We start from the raw sequence: 16032 nt of genomic DNA, 5'->3' as shown, positions 1-16032 counted from the left end.
CATGGTCTCATTCATATACTGGATTTGCAGTTTTGTTTATTTGCTTTCAGTACCCCGCAATATCTTCCCCTGGGATTTCACCCTGGTGTGGAATACAGATGCCCAACACCCCTGGAAAGTCATGGGAGAATAGAGAGCATTGCCCATGACAATCTGGGGACTCTGGTAAGTCTGCTTTGTCTTTCAAAGAGTGTCTTTCAAAACTTTGAATCTAAAAATCTCAAATTTCTTATAAAAGTGCAGGAAGACTTGGGAGACTCTAACCAAATTAATAGGCACAAAAATGTTTTCATGGTTTCTTCATGTGATTTTTCTTTTTTAATTTCAGTGAACATTGTTTTCTTGTTAAATTAAAACACATTTCCCTGCCATGATGGAAACTCCAGCACAAGTTTGTTCTAGGGTTTGAGATCCAGAAAATGAAACGTGACCACAGGAAGTGAAGAGAATTAAACAAGCCAGAAGAATTTCCCTGCCCAAGCCAAGGGGAAGGCAAATGTTAAAAGAGAAGGAACCAGCAAAAAAATAGTGAACACTGAATTTCATTTTTAAAAAAATTGAATTATTTCATCCCAGGGACACACTTGGTAAAATATGCATAACCTCCTTCTGACCACATTGTAAATCCTAGTCATCCATGTGGGTACCTCTCTAGCATGTCTTACTGTACTAATTGCTCATCCTGATTTTTGAATTATTCTCAATTTTTCACCAATTGTCAGCTACTTGGAGTAATCAACAGGACATGATATTCACAACTTTCAATTGCATCTATTACTCAGCTCCAGTATGTATATTTAGACCTGGAAATAACAATGAGTTAAGGTTTCATTTTCTCAGAGCACTCTCTCTTGTGGTTTCACAGAAGGAAGATACCGATGATTTGTGCTGTCTAGATTTAAATGTGCCTTCTAAATTGGAGGAAATGGTTAAAGTTGAGATTTGCCAATATTTTTGGGAGGCCTAACCCTTTCCTCCCACATTTTATTTCCTCCATGCCTAGCAAACTTTAAATATTCCTAAACTATTTCTGTCTCTCAAATGAAAGCGGTTATGAATGGGAAGTGCACTGTCTGATGACTTGAAGGTCTTTTCCACACCACTTTGGAATTGTGGATGGCCTTCTTTTATCATACATTAATTTCTATGATTTAACACCTGTATGTATGTGGATTCAAAATGAGTTAACAGGGTTGTGTATTGTCTTGGTGGTCACTTTCACCCCCACCCCGCCAAAAAAAGGGAGATAACGTGGTAAAAGAACTAGAAAAAAGAAAAACTCTGAAACCTCCAAGAAGGAAAATCTTGTAAATAGAAAATGATCAAAGAAACATTCTCCAGCCAAATACTTAAATTCAGAGACATAAAGGAAAGACACAGCAGTCCACGTAGGACCCTCAAACTCCAGTCTCAAGGTTCCACACAAAGAAAAGGACTGTATAGACATCATCATGACCACCAGGTGTTTGTTGCATGTTTGCCTTGTACTGCTCTTCTCTACTGAAATCGCATGTCAGCTCTGTATCATGCTTCACTTCCAGCAGAACAAAATGAACAAAAATAAGATTGGAGCTTCTGGAGAAAATGAGTAGAAGTTTCCCCTCACAACGCATAAATGAAAGGGCAGCTTTCAAGCCCACCCAGGATTTTGCCCAACTTCCAGTGTCCCAGAAGGAGAATGCCAAGGTGGCAACCCAAGAGATCCTTTAAGAGATCTTCAACATCTTTAGCAAAAACCTCACACAAAGTGCCTGGGATGGGACTTCCATAGTCAGGTTCCAAAGTGCACTTTACCAGCAAGTTCAGTGGCTGAAGGCATGTTTAGAGCACAAATGGAGAAGGAATTAACCAACCCGGAGAGTGAGGACCTCCAGCTCACCAGTGGGAGAGTGAAATGATACTTTCAGGGGAAAGATGCTTTTCTTTCAGAAAAGCAATACAGCCTGTGTGCCGGGGAGATCATTTGCATGGAAATACCCAGACGTTTTGTACTGATTGACAACTCACTAGAAGGCTTAGTAACTAAGGTACAGTACAAATCTTTTCCTTGGAGTAAATGAATTAATATTAGTGTCAATTATACAGCTGAACAGAGATAGCGGATATTTTATAACACTGTTTATACAAGGCCTGATCCTTCTTCTACAGGGTCAATGGCCAAATAGTAATTGATTTCCATAGCAGCAGCTTCAGGCTCTTCCCGTCCTCTGCTGGAAATGGATTTGCAAATTACATGGATTTATTTTTCTGTGTTTCTTCTGTTATTTAGGTTTGCGATTCTTCATAATCTCCTACATAATTGGCGGTCCATGCAACAAAGTACACATATTTGGAATCCTTAGCCACCTCACCAGTACTTTGATCATCAAATAATGATAGTTTCCCTCCACCTGCAAAGTACTCTGACTTCCACATATGTAGTGTGTTTCTATTATGATCATGGTTGCTATTTATTAATCTGTTCTCATCATATTCCACAGCTTGACAAGTTTCCTAGAGACATTTATAAAATATATGAACTGAGCATAAGACTTGTGAGATTATGAGGCATGGAAAGATATTTTCATTTAATGTATTGACATTAATACAATGGAAAATGTATTTTTCCCTTTGTGTTTCAACCAAATCTCATTTCATTCCATCTGAGGATGCAGTGACGGAAGTTAAAACAGTTGGATGAAATTGTACCGTGCGGTGGATTCCCTCCTCTCTATTGATCTTTCCCACAATGTCTTCTAAGACTCCATAATACTTGACCTTGTATTATGCAATACACTCACTCCATAATGAAATTCCAACATATTACAATTTATGTGATAATACTCTGTTGATTTACTCAAAATTTAAATTGCAAAATGAAGGATATTGATGCAAAAAAGTTACAAGAAAATTAAGGGTTAGACCTTAAACATTGTTGACATTATGTGTTTGCTCTATATTTCTGTGGTTCAACTCCTCTCTGATCAAATCTCATCTCTGAACCGTAACATGCAGTTTAACCACAGTATAACAATTGTAAACTGGAAAAACTTTCAAAGAAAAAAAGATGTGCATAATTTCCCTCTAATGTCAGAACGGAGAGAGACATTTCAGGTGGCCCCAAGGGGCTTTCAAGCCTTGAGTGACCCTGAAGAGGAATGGCAAGGTGGCAATCCAGGAAATTTTTCAACATATTTCCTGCCACTTTTGCAAAAAATCTCTCAGAAGCTACCTGAGGTGAGAGTTCCATTCAGAGATTCCAACACAGACTCATCAGCAAGTTGGGCATCTGGAGATGTGTGGTTGCAGTGATGGAAAATGGGACTCTCTGACCAGGAAGAAAGCACCTACAGTTTCCCAGGATGAATGTGAAGAGATAATTATTTCATAAAAGACAAGCCGTTCAGCCTCAGTGCTAGCAGGAGAATCCATATGGAATGATGGGGTTTTCAAATGTAGGACATACTCACAAAGAAGTTTAGAAATTTAAATACCAACATTTTTAGAAGTACTAATCGAAATCAAGTAATATTTTACACATGATTTAAAATGAGATGCAGTGGAATTTTAAAAGCTGTTGTTACTATTTATTCTCTGTACCGTGAAAATATTTTCAGATCATTTTACAGTATTTGTAACAGGATATTTATGTCAGTCTATTATTTATTCTTCCTATTTATGTATTTACCATAGATATTTGTTACTTATAAATAAATATTTATTTTATTTAAAATGGCAACCTATAGTAGTAATGATTTGAATTAAATACCTATTGAACCAAAAAGAAAAAAGGAGAATAAAAAAAGCCCTGGCATTGTTCAGCCTTAAAAACCCAATTCAAAGAGTACTTATGCAGGTGACTAATTCAAAGTATGTGGACCATCCCACTGATGTTAGTGCTTCCAGTTAGGAACATGCTTAAATACATTGATGAATCAGTGTCCCCGTTCACGGTAATTCCATATTAAAAATAATTGTTACTGAATGATAATTAGCCTTTCCATTCAAACAGACCACACACACACCCCACACCTGAAGTCTGCCACCTTTTCCTATTCTGCTTTTTACCAGGTTACTTTTCCCCCAAAAAGCTTGTCAGTTTGGATGTTTGGTGTAGTAGATGGTTGTGTTGGAAGACGCTAGATTGGTCCCCTTTCCCCCACTAAACAAGATTGCATGCACCCCTTAATACACATCAATTTTTAGTTTGTAATTAGCCTGCCTATACCTCATCAAACAGGTTTATGTGCATTCACATAACCTCTCCCCCCACCAAAATCAAATCTGGTTTGTATATATCCAGCGCCTACCCACAATATATTTACTAGCACTTCCCCCAGTATTAAGTCTGTGCTCACATGCACTGGTCAGGTTTGTGGCCCCACCACCTGATCCCATTACCTCTGTGTGTGCCCAGGCTAAATTCATTCTTGGGCGAACACCACAAACAGAATTACATGTGCATAATGAGAGCAGGAACAGACCATTTTGTACTAGGATTATCAAAGTTTCTTTTTGTCACCTTTAAAATGCAGCTCCCCATTTGGTGGCATACATCAGTCAGCTACTACCCAGGAAAAATACAGAATTCTTCTGAAAATGTCTAACCCCAAACCCATTCAGCTCTGGGGGAAAAACTATTCCCCTTCATTCCATCACACCTTTAATAAAAGAGGGCCATGCTGAACGGAGTGTTCTGTTGAGCTCTTTAACACTATCACCCAAATCATAACAAGCAACCATGCCTGTGGGGAATCCCAGCTCGCATATCAAAAGAGGAAATATTTGTGAATATCTCCCTCTGAGGTTCTCCCACATCCTTTCAATCATGGGCAGGAGGGGCGGGTTCATCTCTCAACTTCCTCATGGAAGTGGCTGTCATTCCATCTCCAGACTCAGCAGATTCTATGGTCTCTCCACTGATCAAAAACGTCTCTCCAGACACAGAGAACTGCATCATCTGTCTCAGCTGTGGTCCCACTAGATTCCCTGTCCCCGTCCTTTCAGTGCCAAATAGTATTTACAGAACTACTATCCACCCATACAAAACTTGATCTGAACCACTAGCAGGGGTATTACTATAATTTTGAATGTTGGATATCGGTAATTTTTAGGCATTGTTCATGTTAATTCTGAAAGTTTATACACTCTGTACACCAAACTGGTTCTTGGTGGCAAGGAGCACACAAGTCTGATTTGGAGGGTGAGGAGGGGTGTCACCAGTCAGTCAGAAAACTGAGCGATAGAATTGCTGACTTGAGTGTACACATGCCTGATTCATATGGCTTGATTTGTTTGTGTGCGGGGAGGTCTGTCTGTAAGACTTGACAATACTAGTTGATATTCTGAAGTTGTTATGACATTTCCTAATCATAGGAAACCAGTTTTGATGTGTATCCACCCTGTTGGACAGGACCTACAGCAGGAACTCACTAGGCTGAGGACACTGGGAAACAATTTTAAAACGATGTTCTAATGACAACATAATTATCCTAAGTAGGGAAGCAGTTTGGCCAAGTTGGTGTTTAGGAGAATGGGGGATAGGAGAGGAAAGTTACTGAAGGTCGACAAAGAGTCAGATGACAAAAACAAAAGGTTCTAAAAGAAATCAACAGGGGAAGACCCACAGGACATTTGGACAACAGGAAGGAAGGGGATGAACTGGCCAAGGTCAGGTCATCTGAGCTGGGAGAGAAGGCTCTGTTTTTGTGCATATAAGTGCTGCATTGCAACAGAAGGATGCTGGATGACCCAAAGTAACCCTGATTGGGGCCCACAGAATGGCCTGGTGTGTTGAGGGAACTGAGGCAGTGAATTTGTTTCAATCTGTGTGACTCACTCGCGGCCATCGGTGGGGGGCCGGCCCCGCTCTGGCCTCGAGGCCATCGGTAATTTATTTACTGGCTTTGAAATCTTGAGAGTGACAAACGCACAAGCAATCCTGAACCATGCAGGTCATGACCTCCTACAGGTAGTGAGCTGGTGAAAAAAAAAAGAGTATTTAAGAAAGCATATAATTACAGGAAAATTTAAATTACAGTTTTTGGAGAGAGTAGCTAGACCAGGGCTAATGAAACTGAGTCGTTTAGACATACATGCATACCTGGTTGGATGGGCTCTACACTATGCTGTTTAAGACACTCTAGCAAGACTTTCCAGACTTTCCTCCAAAAGAGGAAGAGTTGTGATCTTAGATTGAAATAATCCTGGGAAACGTAGTTCAGCAAGCAACTATAATCATTTTAATTAGCTGAATTGCAGCATCTAGTCTGTTCTATTATCCTGAGCTACAATGTCTCAGAACTACTCCGCTGTAAAAGATCCCACATTCCTTCTGCTTTTGAAGCAGAACATAATTAGAGCACTGACAAACATTTAGCATCTGATTTTCAAAAGGCTAGAACGGTGACTAAGCAGGTATGGGTCACTTTTGAAAGTCTGTCCACTTCACTAAAGCACCCAGATGGGAACAGAGCTCTTGAAAATGTGGCAACAAGGGATCAATTCTGCTACAGCACACACTTTAGTATCTTATTAGTAAAGTTCCCCACTGAAATCAGGGGATGACTCATGGAATAAAAGTACTGCTCAGTGAAAGTAAAGGAGAGAGGAAGCCAGTCCTTAATGCACGGAATGTGCCTTTTCTAGTTTGGAGTTTATTTATTGTTCCGAGGCAGCACAATCTATGTAGAATTAAGAAACAAAAACAAAAAATAAAAATAAACCCACCAACCAAATTTGGGCTAGGCCAGGAGCTAAGTAAATTCTATTTTTAGCATCACAATTATTTATATGACTTACCAGCAATACCTATCCCATCCCAAAAAAAGGAAGTTTCAAGTAGGCAATCTTTGATTTCATTTTGTATGAAATTTCTTCCAAAGGACTTATGGAATATGGAAGTAAAGATTTCAAAAGTAAGTGCAACCTGGAGTGATTCCCCCCACCCCCTTAACCTTGTATCCAATATGGACAAAGTAAATCACTTCATGTTAATTTGCTGCTGAAAGAATCCCTTCTGCAGATAGGGGCCTGGCAGCACATGTACTCACGCAATATAAAAGTGGCCAAGGACAGTCAGCCATTTACTGTTTGCCAAAGGTGCTATCATCAGCAAGCCTGCCTTTGAAGGAAGTAGAGCTGGATGTAGACTAAGGTGGAGATACAGTGCTTGCCATGAGGTGTAGGAAAAGAGAGTGGACAAGGAAAGCTACAAAAATATAGTTGTTTCAGACATGCTGCAGTTAAAGCAATGCAAGAAAAAGCATTGTAACAGGGTTTACTCACTGCTATGCACTTCCTCAGGGCCAGGCCTGGCATCACAGTGTCCTTATGGGGTAGCAGCCCTCATCACCAGTCACTCTGGGGCTGTGGTGGTTTCTTTCAGATAACTCATCCCTCCAGCCAGGGCACAGTCTTTAGCCCATTCCTTCCAGGGTCAGCTAACCACACTAAAGTTCAAAACTATCTGAACAGAAATAAAAAGCATCCACTCTCTCCACAGCTCTTCTTCAGCAAGGTCATATTCAACCTGCAGCTCCCTCACTGGGCTCAGCTACTCTTGTACACCACTTCCTTGGGGCTGGTAGGGGAATCCAGTCCCAACCTCAATTCTGGGTTACAGCCCAGGGCCCTGTACTGCACAGCTACATCAAATCCTCTACCCATATTGCAGTTTTCCCTGCACCATTTCCTTCCTCACCTCTTTACTTCCCTTCTAGGTCTCCCAATCTGTTCTCCAGTTATTCAGGGTACACCCCTGCTCATTCAAGGACCTGCTGGCCCCTTTTGACTCCCTGCATTCTCTTTCCTCCAGCCCTTCCTTAGCTGGGCCCACTCAGCAGTTAAACCTAGAATCACCTAATTTCTCTCAGGTGGAGCCCATTACGTAATCAGGGCTGGCTTAGTTAGGGGCTCTCTATTATTATCTCAGAGCTCTGGATGATCTCTGAGTGTTGATCTCTCTCTCTCTCTCTCTGTGTATATATATGAATTTTATTGTCAGGCTCTGGCTCTGACCCTCTTGCACCAATCACTGTAACTGATTTCTACTCTGGGTTATCTGGATTCCTCTAAGGATATTGGGACAGCCAATGGCGCCATGCTGCATTCCATGAGCTGAGGATCTGGCCCATTGTTCTCATGTTGGGCCAGATTCTGCCACCCTTAGGTTGACTAGTCCCATACCCCACAAGCAAGGCCCATTGAAATCAGTGTTAGTAGAGGGAGGTATTACTCAGTGTGAGTAGGGGTGGCAGAGTTTTGCCTATTATGTCTAGCTATTCTTTCCACATGTATCAATGTAAATTAGAAGCTATTTTCTAAATACTACACTTTTAAAAGTAGATTTTCTCCCTGCCTAGTGCAGCTGCCATCTTGTCCTTAAGATGCAGCATGTTACAGTCACTGTGTTTTCTGTCATGGAAAATTTCTATTTGTTCAGTCTTTGGGCCCAATTCTGAGAAGTGCTGTGGGCCCACTACTTCAGGTGGAGTTCAGAGTGCTCAGTACCTTGCAGGAAGAGGTTAGTGCCTCTTAGGGTTTAGCCCTTTCTTTGATGTTTTTCCATGACCTGAAATGAAAACAAATCTAGACTGAAGAGTATGTTTTACTCTGTGAGTATGAGCATGAAAAACATCGTTCCTGTGACTTGGAGGCACCTTTGCCATAGCTTGTGGAGGTTCTTCACCTTGTATAATATTTTGTGTTTAGGTAACAACTATAGCACCTCTGTCTTATCTATTTATGTCCTTCTGCTTATAGAATCATAGAATATCAGGGTTGGAAGGGACCTCAGGAGATCATCTAGTCCAACCCCCTGCTCAAAAGCAGGACCAATCCCCAATTAAATCATCCCAGCCAGGGCTTTGTCAAGCCTGACCTTAAAAACTTCTAAGGAAGGAGATTCTACCACCTCCCTAGGTAACGCATTCCAGTGTTTCACCACCCTCCTAGTGAAAAAGTTTTTCCTAATATCCAACCTAAACCTCCCCCACTGCCACTTGAGACCATTACTCCTTGTCCTGTCCTCTTCTACCACTGAGAATAGTCTAGAACCATCCTCTCTGGAACCATCTTTCAGGTAGTTGAAAGCAGCTATCAAATCCCCCCTCATTCTTCTCTTCCGCAGACTAAACAATCCCAGTTCCCTCAGCCTCTCCTCATAAGTCATGTGTTCTAGACCCCTAATCATTTTTGTTGCCCTTCGCTGGACTCTTTCCAATTTATCCACATCCTTCTTGTAGTGTGGAGCCCAAAACTGGACACAGTACTCCAGATGAGGCCTCACCAATGTCGAATAGAGGGGGACGATCACGTCCCTCGATCTGCTCGCTATGCCCCTACTTATACATCCCAAAATGCCATTGGCCTTCTTGGCAACAAGGGCACACTGCTGACTCATATCCAGCTTCTCGTCCACTGTCACCCCTAGGTCCTTTTCCGCAGAACTGCTGCCTAGCCATTCGGTCCCTAGTCTGTAGCTGTGCATTGGGTTCTTCCGTCCTAAGTGCAGGACCCTGCACTTATCCTTATTGAACCTCATCAGATTTCTTTTGGCCCAATCCTCCAATTTGTCTCGGTCCCTCTGTATCCTATCCCTGCCCCCCAGCGTATCTACCACTCCTCCCAGTTTAGTATCATCCGCAAATTTGCTGAGAGTGCAATCCACACCATCCTCCAGATCATTTATGAAGATATTGAACAAAACCGGCCCCAGGACCGACCCCTGGGGCACTCCACTTGACTCCGGCTGCCAACTAAACATGGAGCCATTGATCACTACCCGTTGAGCCCAACAATCTAGCCAACTTTCTACCCACCTTATAGTGCATTCATCCAGCCCGTACTTCTTTAACTTGCTGACAAGAATACTCTGGGAGACCGTGTCAAAAGCTTTGCTAAAGTCAAGAAACAATACATCCACTGCTTTTCCTTCATCCACAGAACCAGTAATCTCATCATAGAAGGCGATTAGATTAGTCAGGCATGACCTTCCCTTGGTGAATCCATGATGACTGTTCCTGATCACTTTCCTCTCATGTAAGTGCTTCAGGATTGATTCTTTGAGGAGCTGCTCCATGATTTTTCTGGGGACTGAGGTGAGGCTGACTGGCCTGTAGTTCCCAGGATCCTCCTTCTTCCCTTTTTTAAAGATTGGCACTACATTAGCCTTTTTCCAGTCGTCCGGGACTTCCCCCATTCGCCACGAGTTTTCAAAGATAATGGCCAATGGCTCTGCAATCACAGCCGCCAGTTCCTTTAGCACTCTCGGATGCAACTCGTCCGGCCCCATGGACTTGTGCACGTCCAGCTTTTCTAAATAGTCCCTAACCACCTCTTTCTCCACAGAGGGCTGGCCATCTACTCCCCATGTTGTGATGCCCAGCACAGCAGTCTGGGAGCTGACCTTGTTTGTGAAGACAGAGGCAAAAAAAGCATTGAGTACATTAGCTTTTTCCACTTCCTCTGTCACTAGGTTGCCTCCCTCATTCAGTAAGGGGCCCACACTTTCCTTGGCTTTCTTCTTGTTGCTAACATACCTGAAGAAACCCTTCTTGTTACTCTTAACATCTCTCGCTAGCTGCAGCTGCAGGTGCAATTTGGCCCTTATACGTCAGTCTGTGTTGTGATCCTGTGTGTCGTACCAGTGCACTTACATTTTCTTATACATTATACAAAGAAGTATCTGACAGATGTTCAAGGAGCAGATGTATACCACACAGACTTATACATAGGGAGAATTGATGCATTCTGACTTGTATATTTAGTATATGTTTTTGAAAGTCACAACATTTCAACATAGAAGATAGTTTAACTTTTTATTATTTTGCAAATGTCAGTTGTATACATACTGCAACTATATTTGCATTTAACCATCACCCGCATGAATACACAGTCAGGTAATTGAAAACAATCACCCCCACTAGATATGAAATTGTTCTTTTGTGAAAGGAGTTGTGCTGAAGGGTTGCACATTGTCAGAAGTTCAGATGAATACAGCCCAAGATGAGCTTGTCTTTTAGCCAAAAAGCTCCCTAACGTTGGAAAGCCACTCAAGGGAAATCACTCATCACTCAAGGGATGAAAGGGGTTTATTTGATGGCCCTTACTAGTTATCTAGCATGGTTTTGGTCTAACAGGGAGATGAAGCTGTCCAGAAAAGGAAAAGTACAGGCAACCTTGACACAGACCAAGAGAAAGGAAAAGGAAGAGAAATGATGTGGTAAATATGCCATGAATTTTGTTGTGGTGTCATAATTGTTAGATGAACAGTAGGAGTAAGGGAAATATAGAAGATAATTATTTAGACCTGGTTGGAAGATCTGTTATTTTCTAAAAGCTATTTATGGACGGGACAGCCCAACAGCATTTGGGATTTTATAAAACCTCTAGCTTTGTGAAACAGTTTTTATGATGGTGGTAGGGCAATAAATATAACAGTGTCTAGTAGAATGGAGAAAACATCCTCTCCAAAACAAAAATGGTGGAACAGTAAACTGGGTGCCTTGTATAAATATACAGGGATGAACATGAAGAAAAAAAGACACTAAAAATTGTGATCTCCATCTGCTTTTTCTATCCTTTGCTTTTCCCAGGTTAGTCATTACTGACTGGGAGTTGAGATAAAGTGTCTGAAGATAGTTTGTAAAAGTGAAGAGTTAAAATGGCCTTCTTGAAGAGAGATTACATCAAGTTGCTTCTATGCTTTGGCTGGGCCAATATTTTTCTTGCCCATTCTGTCAAAGTAAAGTATCTACACTTTATATGCTAACTTCCAGTGTTTTCATTAGAGCAATTTTCCCCCTCAGCAGGTCATCCAAGTTTGGGAAATATAGAAAAAAACATGATGCTACTTGTTTGTATTATAGTGTAATACACCACTATTTTCAATTCTGTGTGGCACTTTATCAAATGCAATAAAGTATGGGATCATATCTGGGTTAGCCTCACTCCATATCCATTTTGCAATTTTGACATCAAACCAATTTACCTTGGTGCTTCAGAGTAGCTAGCGTGCACTCTGCTTGATCTTTGCTTTAGAGTTAGGCAAGGAAAAGTGGTCAGACAAAAGGATAAAATAAGATGGCAGGGATATGGAATTGACAATTTTGCCATTAGTCAAACAAGCATCATTTTGTTCATGGCCATGCACATACATTGTACTTCTGTGCAGAAGATGACGACTATGTATTAGCAACTTGGAATGCATTAGCTGGTGCATAGCTTTGCCCCCTTGTTGTTGAACCACATTTCCTTGGGCAATGTAGTAGTGTGGGGTACCTGGACTGCACCTTTTAACATTATCTTGAGCACTAGATTGATACCATGTACTTGGGGAAAGAATCACTACACCTTATTCTGGCCATGTATCTAACTAGTCCTGAGAACTCCCAAGTTATTGCTTTTTGTTAGGTGGAGCACTTGGTTACCATTACTATGTCTTTAATCTACCCTAATTATCCAAGGATCCAAGATTGTTCATTCTAATCCAATGTGTTCACATAAATTCAGAAAATTTGGTTGAAGGTTGTAAATAAGGATTAAGAACAAATCAATACTCAGGCTTTTTTTTTTTTCTTAAGCTTGAGGACATGCTATACATTGTACATCTTAAGTTCGTCGACTGCTGCTTATCTACCACGTCACCACTGCTTATGACATTAGAAACAACTTGCTATGGAAGTTATGAGGTCACAGAAAAGGGAAGATTATGATATGCAAATATCCTTAGCAAGAAAATGAGGCAAGAAATACAGAACATATGGGGCAAAATGGTGCCACCTCTCAACAAAGCTCAAAAATCTGGCTTTCAGTGGAATATTTTGCCCCTTAGCCTGCTGGGTTGGCATGGAATAGCTGCACTGGTGCTCTAGTGGTAGAGATAAATGGGGTTCCTATACACCTCATACATTGGTTGTCACCTACTGCAGCACAGACCTGTCTAGTGGCTACACCCGCAGCCCTCCATACTGCTGCAAAGAAAGGCATGACAGAGTCCAAGCTCTCCCCACATCCGAGCATGCTGCATCCCCACTCCTCCGCCTACCTCCCAGCGTTTCCCACCCAGACACTGCCAAACAGCTGGGAGGGAGGGGGAGAAGTGGAAAAGTGGTGTGCTAAGTGAAATTTCTATATTAAACAACAGAATTGTCAGATACAAAGATGAACATAATTTGTTGGGGAAGAGTCAACATGGTTTTTGTAAAGGGAAATCATGCCTCACCAGTCTACTAGAATTATTTGAGGGGGGTCAACAAACATGGAGAAGGGAGATCCAGTAGATACAGTGTACTTAGATTTTCAGAAAGCCTTTGACAAGGTCCCTCACCAACGGCTCTTAAGCAAAATAAGCTGTCAAGTGATAAGAGGGAAGGTCCTCTCATAGATTGGTAATTGGTTAAAAGATGGGAAACAAAGCATAGGGAATAAATGGTCAGTTTTCAGAATGGAGAGAGGTGGTGTCCCCTAGGGGTTTGTACAGGGACCAGTCCTATTCAACTTATTCATAAATGATCTGGAAAAAGGGGTAAATGGTGAGGTGGCAAAATTTGCACACAACACAAAATTACTCAAGACAGACTGTGAAGAATTACAAAGGGATTTCACAAAACTGAGTGACAGGGCAAAAAAACGGCAGATGAAATTCAGTGTTGATACATGCAAAGTAATACACATTGGAAAACCTAATCCCAGCTATACATACAAAATGATGGGATCTAAATTAGCTGTCGCCACTCAAGAAAGAGACCTTGGAGTCATTGTGGATAGTTCTGTGAAAACATCCTCTCAGTTTGTAGCAGGAGTCAAAAAAGCCAGCAGAATGTTGGGAATCATTAAGAAAGGGATAGAAAATAAGACAGAAAATATCATAGTGCCTCTACATAAATCCATGGTATGCCCACATCTTGAATACTGCATGCAGAAGTGGTTACCCCATCTCAAAAAAGATATATTGGAATTGGAAAAGGTTCAGAAAAGGGCAACACAAATGATTATGGGTATGGATCAGCTTCTGTACGAGGAGAGATGAATAAGACTGGTACTTTTCAGCTTGGAAAAGAGATGACTAAGGGGATATGATAAAGGTCTATAAAATCATGACTGGTGTGGAGAATGGAAATAAGGAAGTGTTATTTACTCCTTCTCATAACACAAGAACTAGGGGTCACCAAATGTAATTGATAGGCAGCAGGTTTGAAACAAATAAAAGTATTTCTTCATACAACACACAGTCAACCTGTGGAACTCTTCGCCAGAGGATGTTGTGAAAGCCAAGACTGTAACAGGGTTCAAAAAAAGGGCTACATAAATTCATGGAGGATAGGTCCATCAATGACTATTTGCCAGGATGGGCAGGGATTGTATCCTGCTGTTAATTGAATTGTCTTGTTAGACTGACCTCACACTCGGTAAGGCAACTCCCATCTTTTCATGGATTTATACCTGCTCCTGTATTTTCCACTCCATGCATCTGATGAAGTGGGGTCTAGCCCCTGAAAGTTTATGCCCAAATAAATGTATTAGTCTCTAAGGTGCCACAAGGACTCCTCGTTTTTATCCCTAGCATGTTTGTCAGAAGCTGGAAATGGGCGACAGGGGATGGATCACTTGATGACTACCTTTCTGTTGATTCCCTCTGTGGCACCTGGCATTGGCCACTGACAGAAGATAGGATACTGGATTAATGGACCTTTGGTCTGACCCAGTATGGCCATTCTTATGGAATCACTCTTTTCGAACAAGTCACAGATTGTAAATGTGTCACCGGAATTCACTAAATGCCTATTAGTTCAGGGAAAATAATTTTCGAGGCATTAAAAAAAAGGTTGATTTTAGGTGGCAAATGTCAAATTGTTAAAAAGGAAAATTTTTCTCCACCTGTGGAACCCATAAGATATCACTGAGGCCAAGGCCTTAGCAAGAATTAAAAAAGGACTGGACAAGGATAACAAGAATAAACAGAATTATAATAGTAAATATTGAAAAAATAAACAAGAGTTTGGGAAAGGATCTAAGTTCTCAAGCTTCAGAGCAAACTAATTAATCAGGGTTAGGAGAGGGCTGCTTAACCCTTAACTGCCTACTCTGGCTGGGATTGGCCACTGTGAGCAATAGGTATATTAGATGGACCTTTGGGTATTATTGAGCAGGGCAATTGCTATATTTCATAGCAACTGAATTACATAGTCGAAGAGTTTAAAAAAATGGATGCCTAAAGTTAGGCTCCTGCATCCATATTTAAGTGTGTAAATATGTGTCGACACTCTCTTCCCTGCTCTGGCAACGATGCCCATGTGTTTTTCCTGAGTTGAGACAGTTAATTTAGAACCCTGCAGCAAATCATATTGCAGTGTATGTATTCCATAGAAAGCAAGGGAGACAGAAAATATTGGAGAACAGCAAGCTAGTACCCAGGTCCTTATAGACTAAAGTTGTAAGAAAGGCAAACAGTCCAGATACCCCAGTAGATACTGTTTTATTGAATGCAATGTGAGTTTGTCTCAATAAAGGCTAAACCCAAACATTATGTTGAAGTCTAGAATATCTGTTGAGTGAGCGTAAAGTGACAGAAATAGCTTCAAGCATAATGGAGAGCCTTTTTTTTTTGAGTATCAGATTCAATCATCATGGATTTGTGGTCTATTACTATCTAATTTTTAAGTCCTCAACCATTTTTGGTCTTTTAAAAACAACACACACACACAATTTTATGAATTGCACCTGTGAGACCGTATCGGCTTTCAGCTACTAGTTTTACATATAAGGGGAACATTTTTTCAGCAGGTTTAAACATGTATGCACCATTGACATCACCAACTGAGGATTTAATGCTTACACTTCATCTAAAAAAGGGAACCTCCAACATCACAGCATCTCTTAACTGTGGTACCAGTTTAGTGTTGTCTCAAAGTGAAAGAACCACATACTGACTCATCAATACCATTTCCTCAAACATTTACATTTTCTTTGGAGGTCTTTCATCCTAATACTTATCCACCCCAAATATGCTTGCTGTGTTATCCTACAAAAACCCATGGTGGAATGGCCTAT

The 16032-nt window shown here is 41.1% G+C and overlaps 1 pseudogene; it reads left to right on the top strand.

The window, feature by feature from the left end:
* Positions 1-1451: 1451 nt before the first annotated feature.
* Positions 1452-2908, top strand: LOC140911954 (interferon beta-like; annotated as a pseudogene).
* The last annotated feature ends 13124 nt before the right edge of the window (positions 2909-16032 follow it).

Source organism: Lepidochelys kempii, chromosome 5 (assembly GCF_965140265.1).
Source record: "Lepidochelys kempii isolate rLepKem1 chromosome 5, rLepKem1.hap2, whole genome shotgun sequence".
NCBI lineage: Eukaryota > Metazoa > Chordata > Testudines > Cheloniidae > Lepidochelys > Lepidochelys kempii.
Note: the sequence above shows the minus strand (reverse complement) of the source record. Positions and strands in the feature narration are given on the sequence as shown.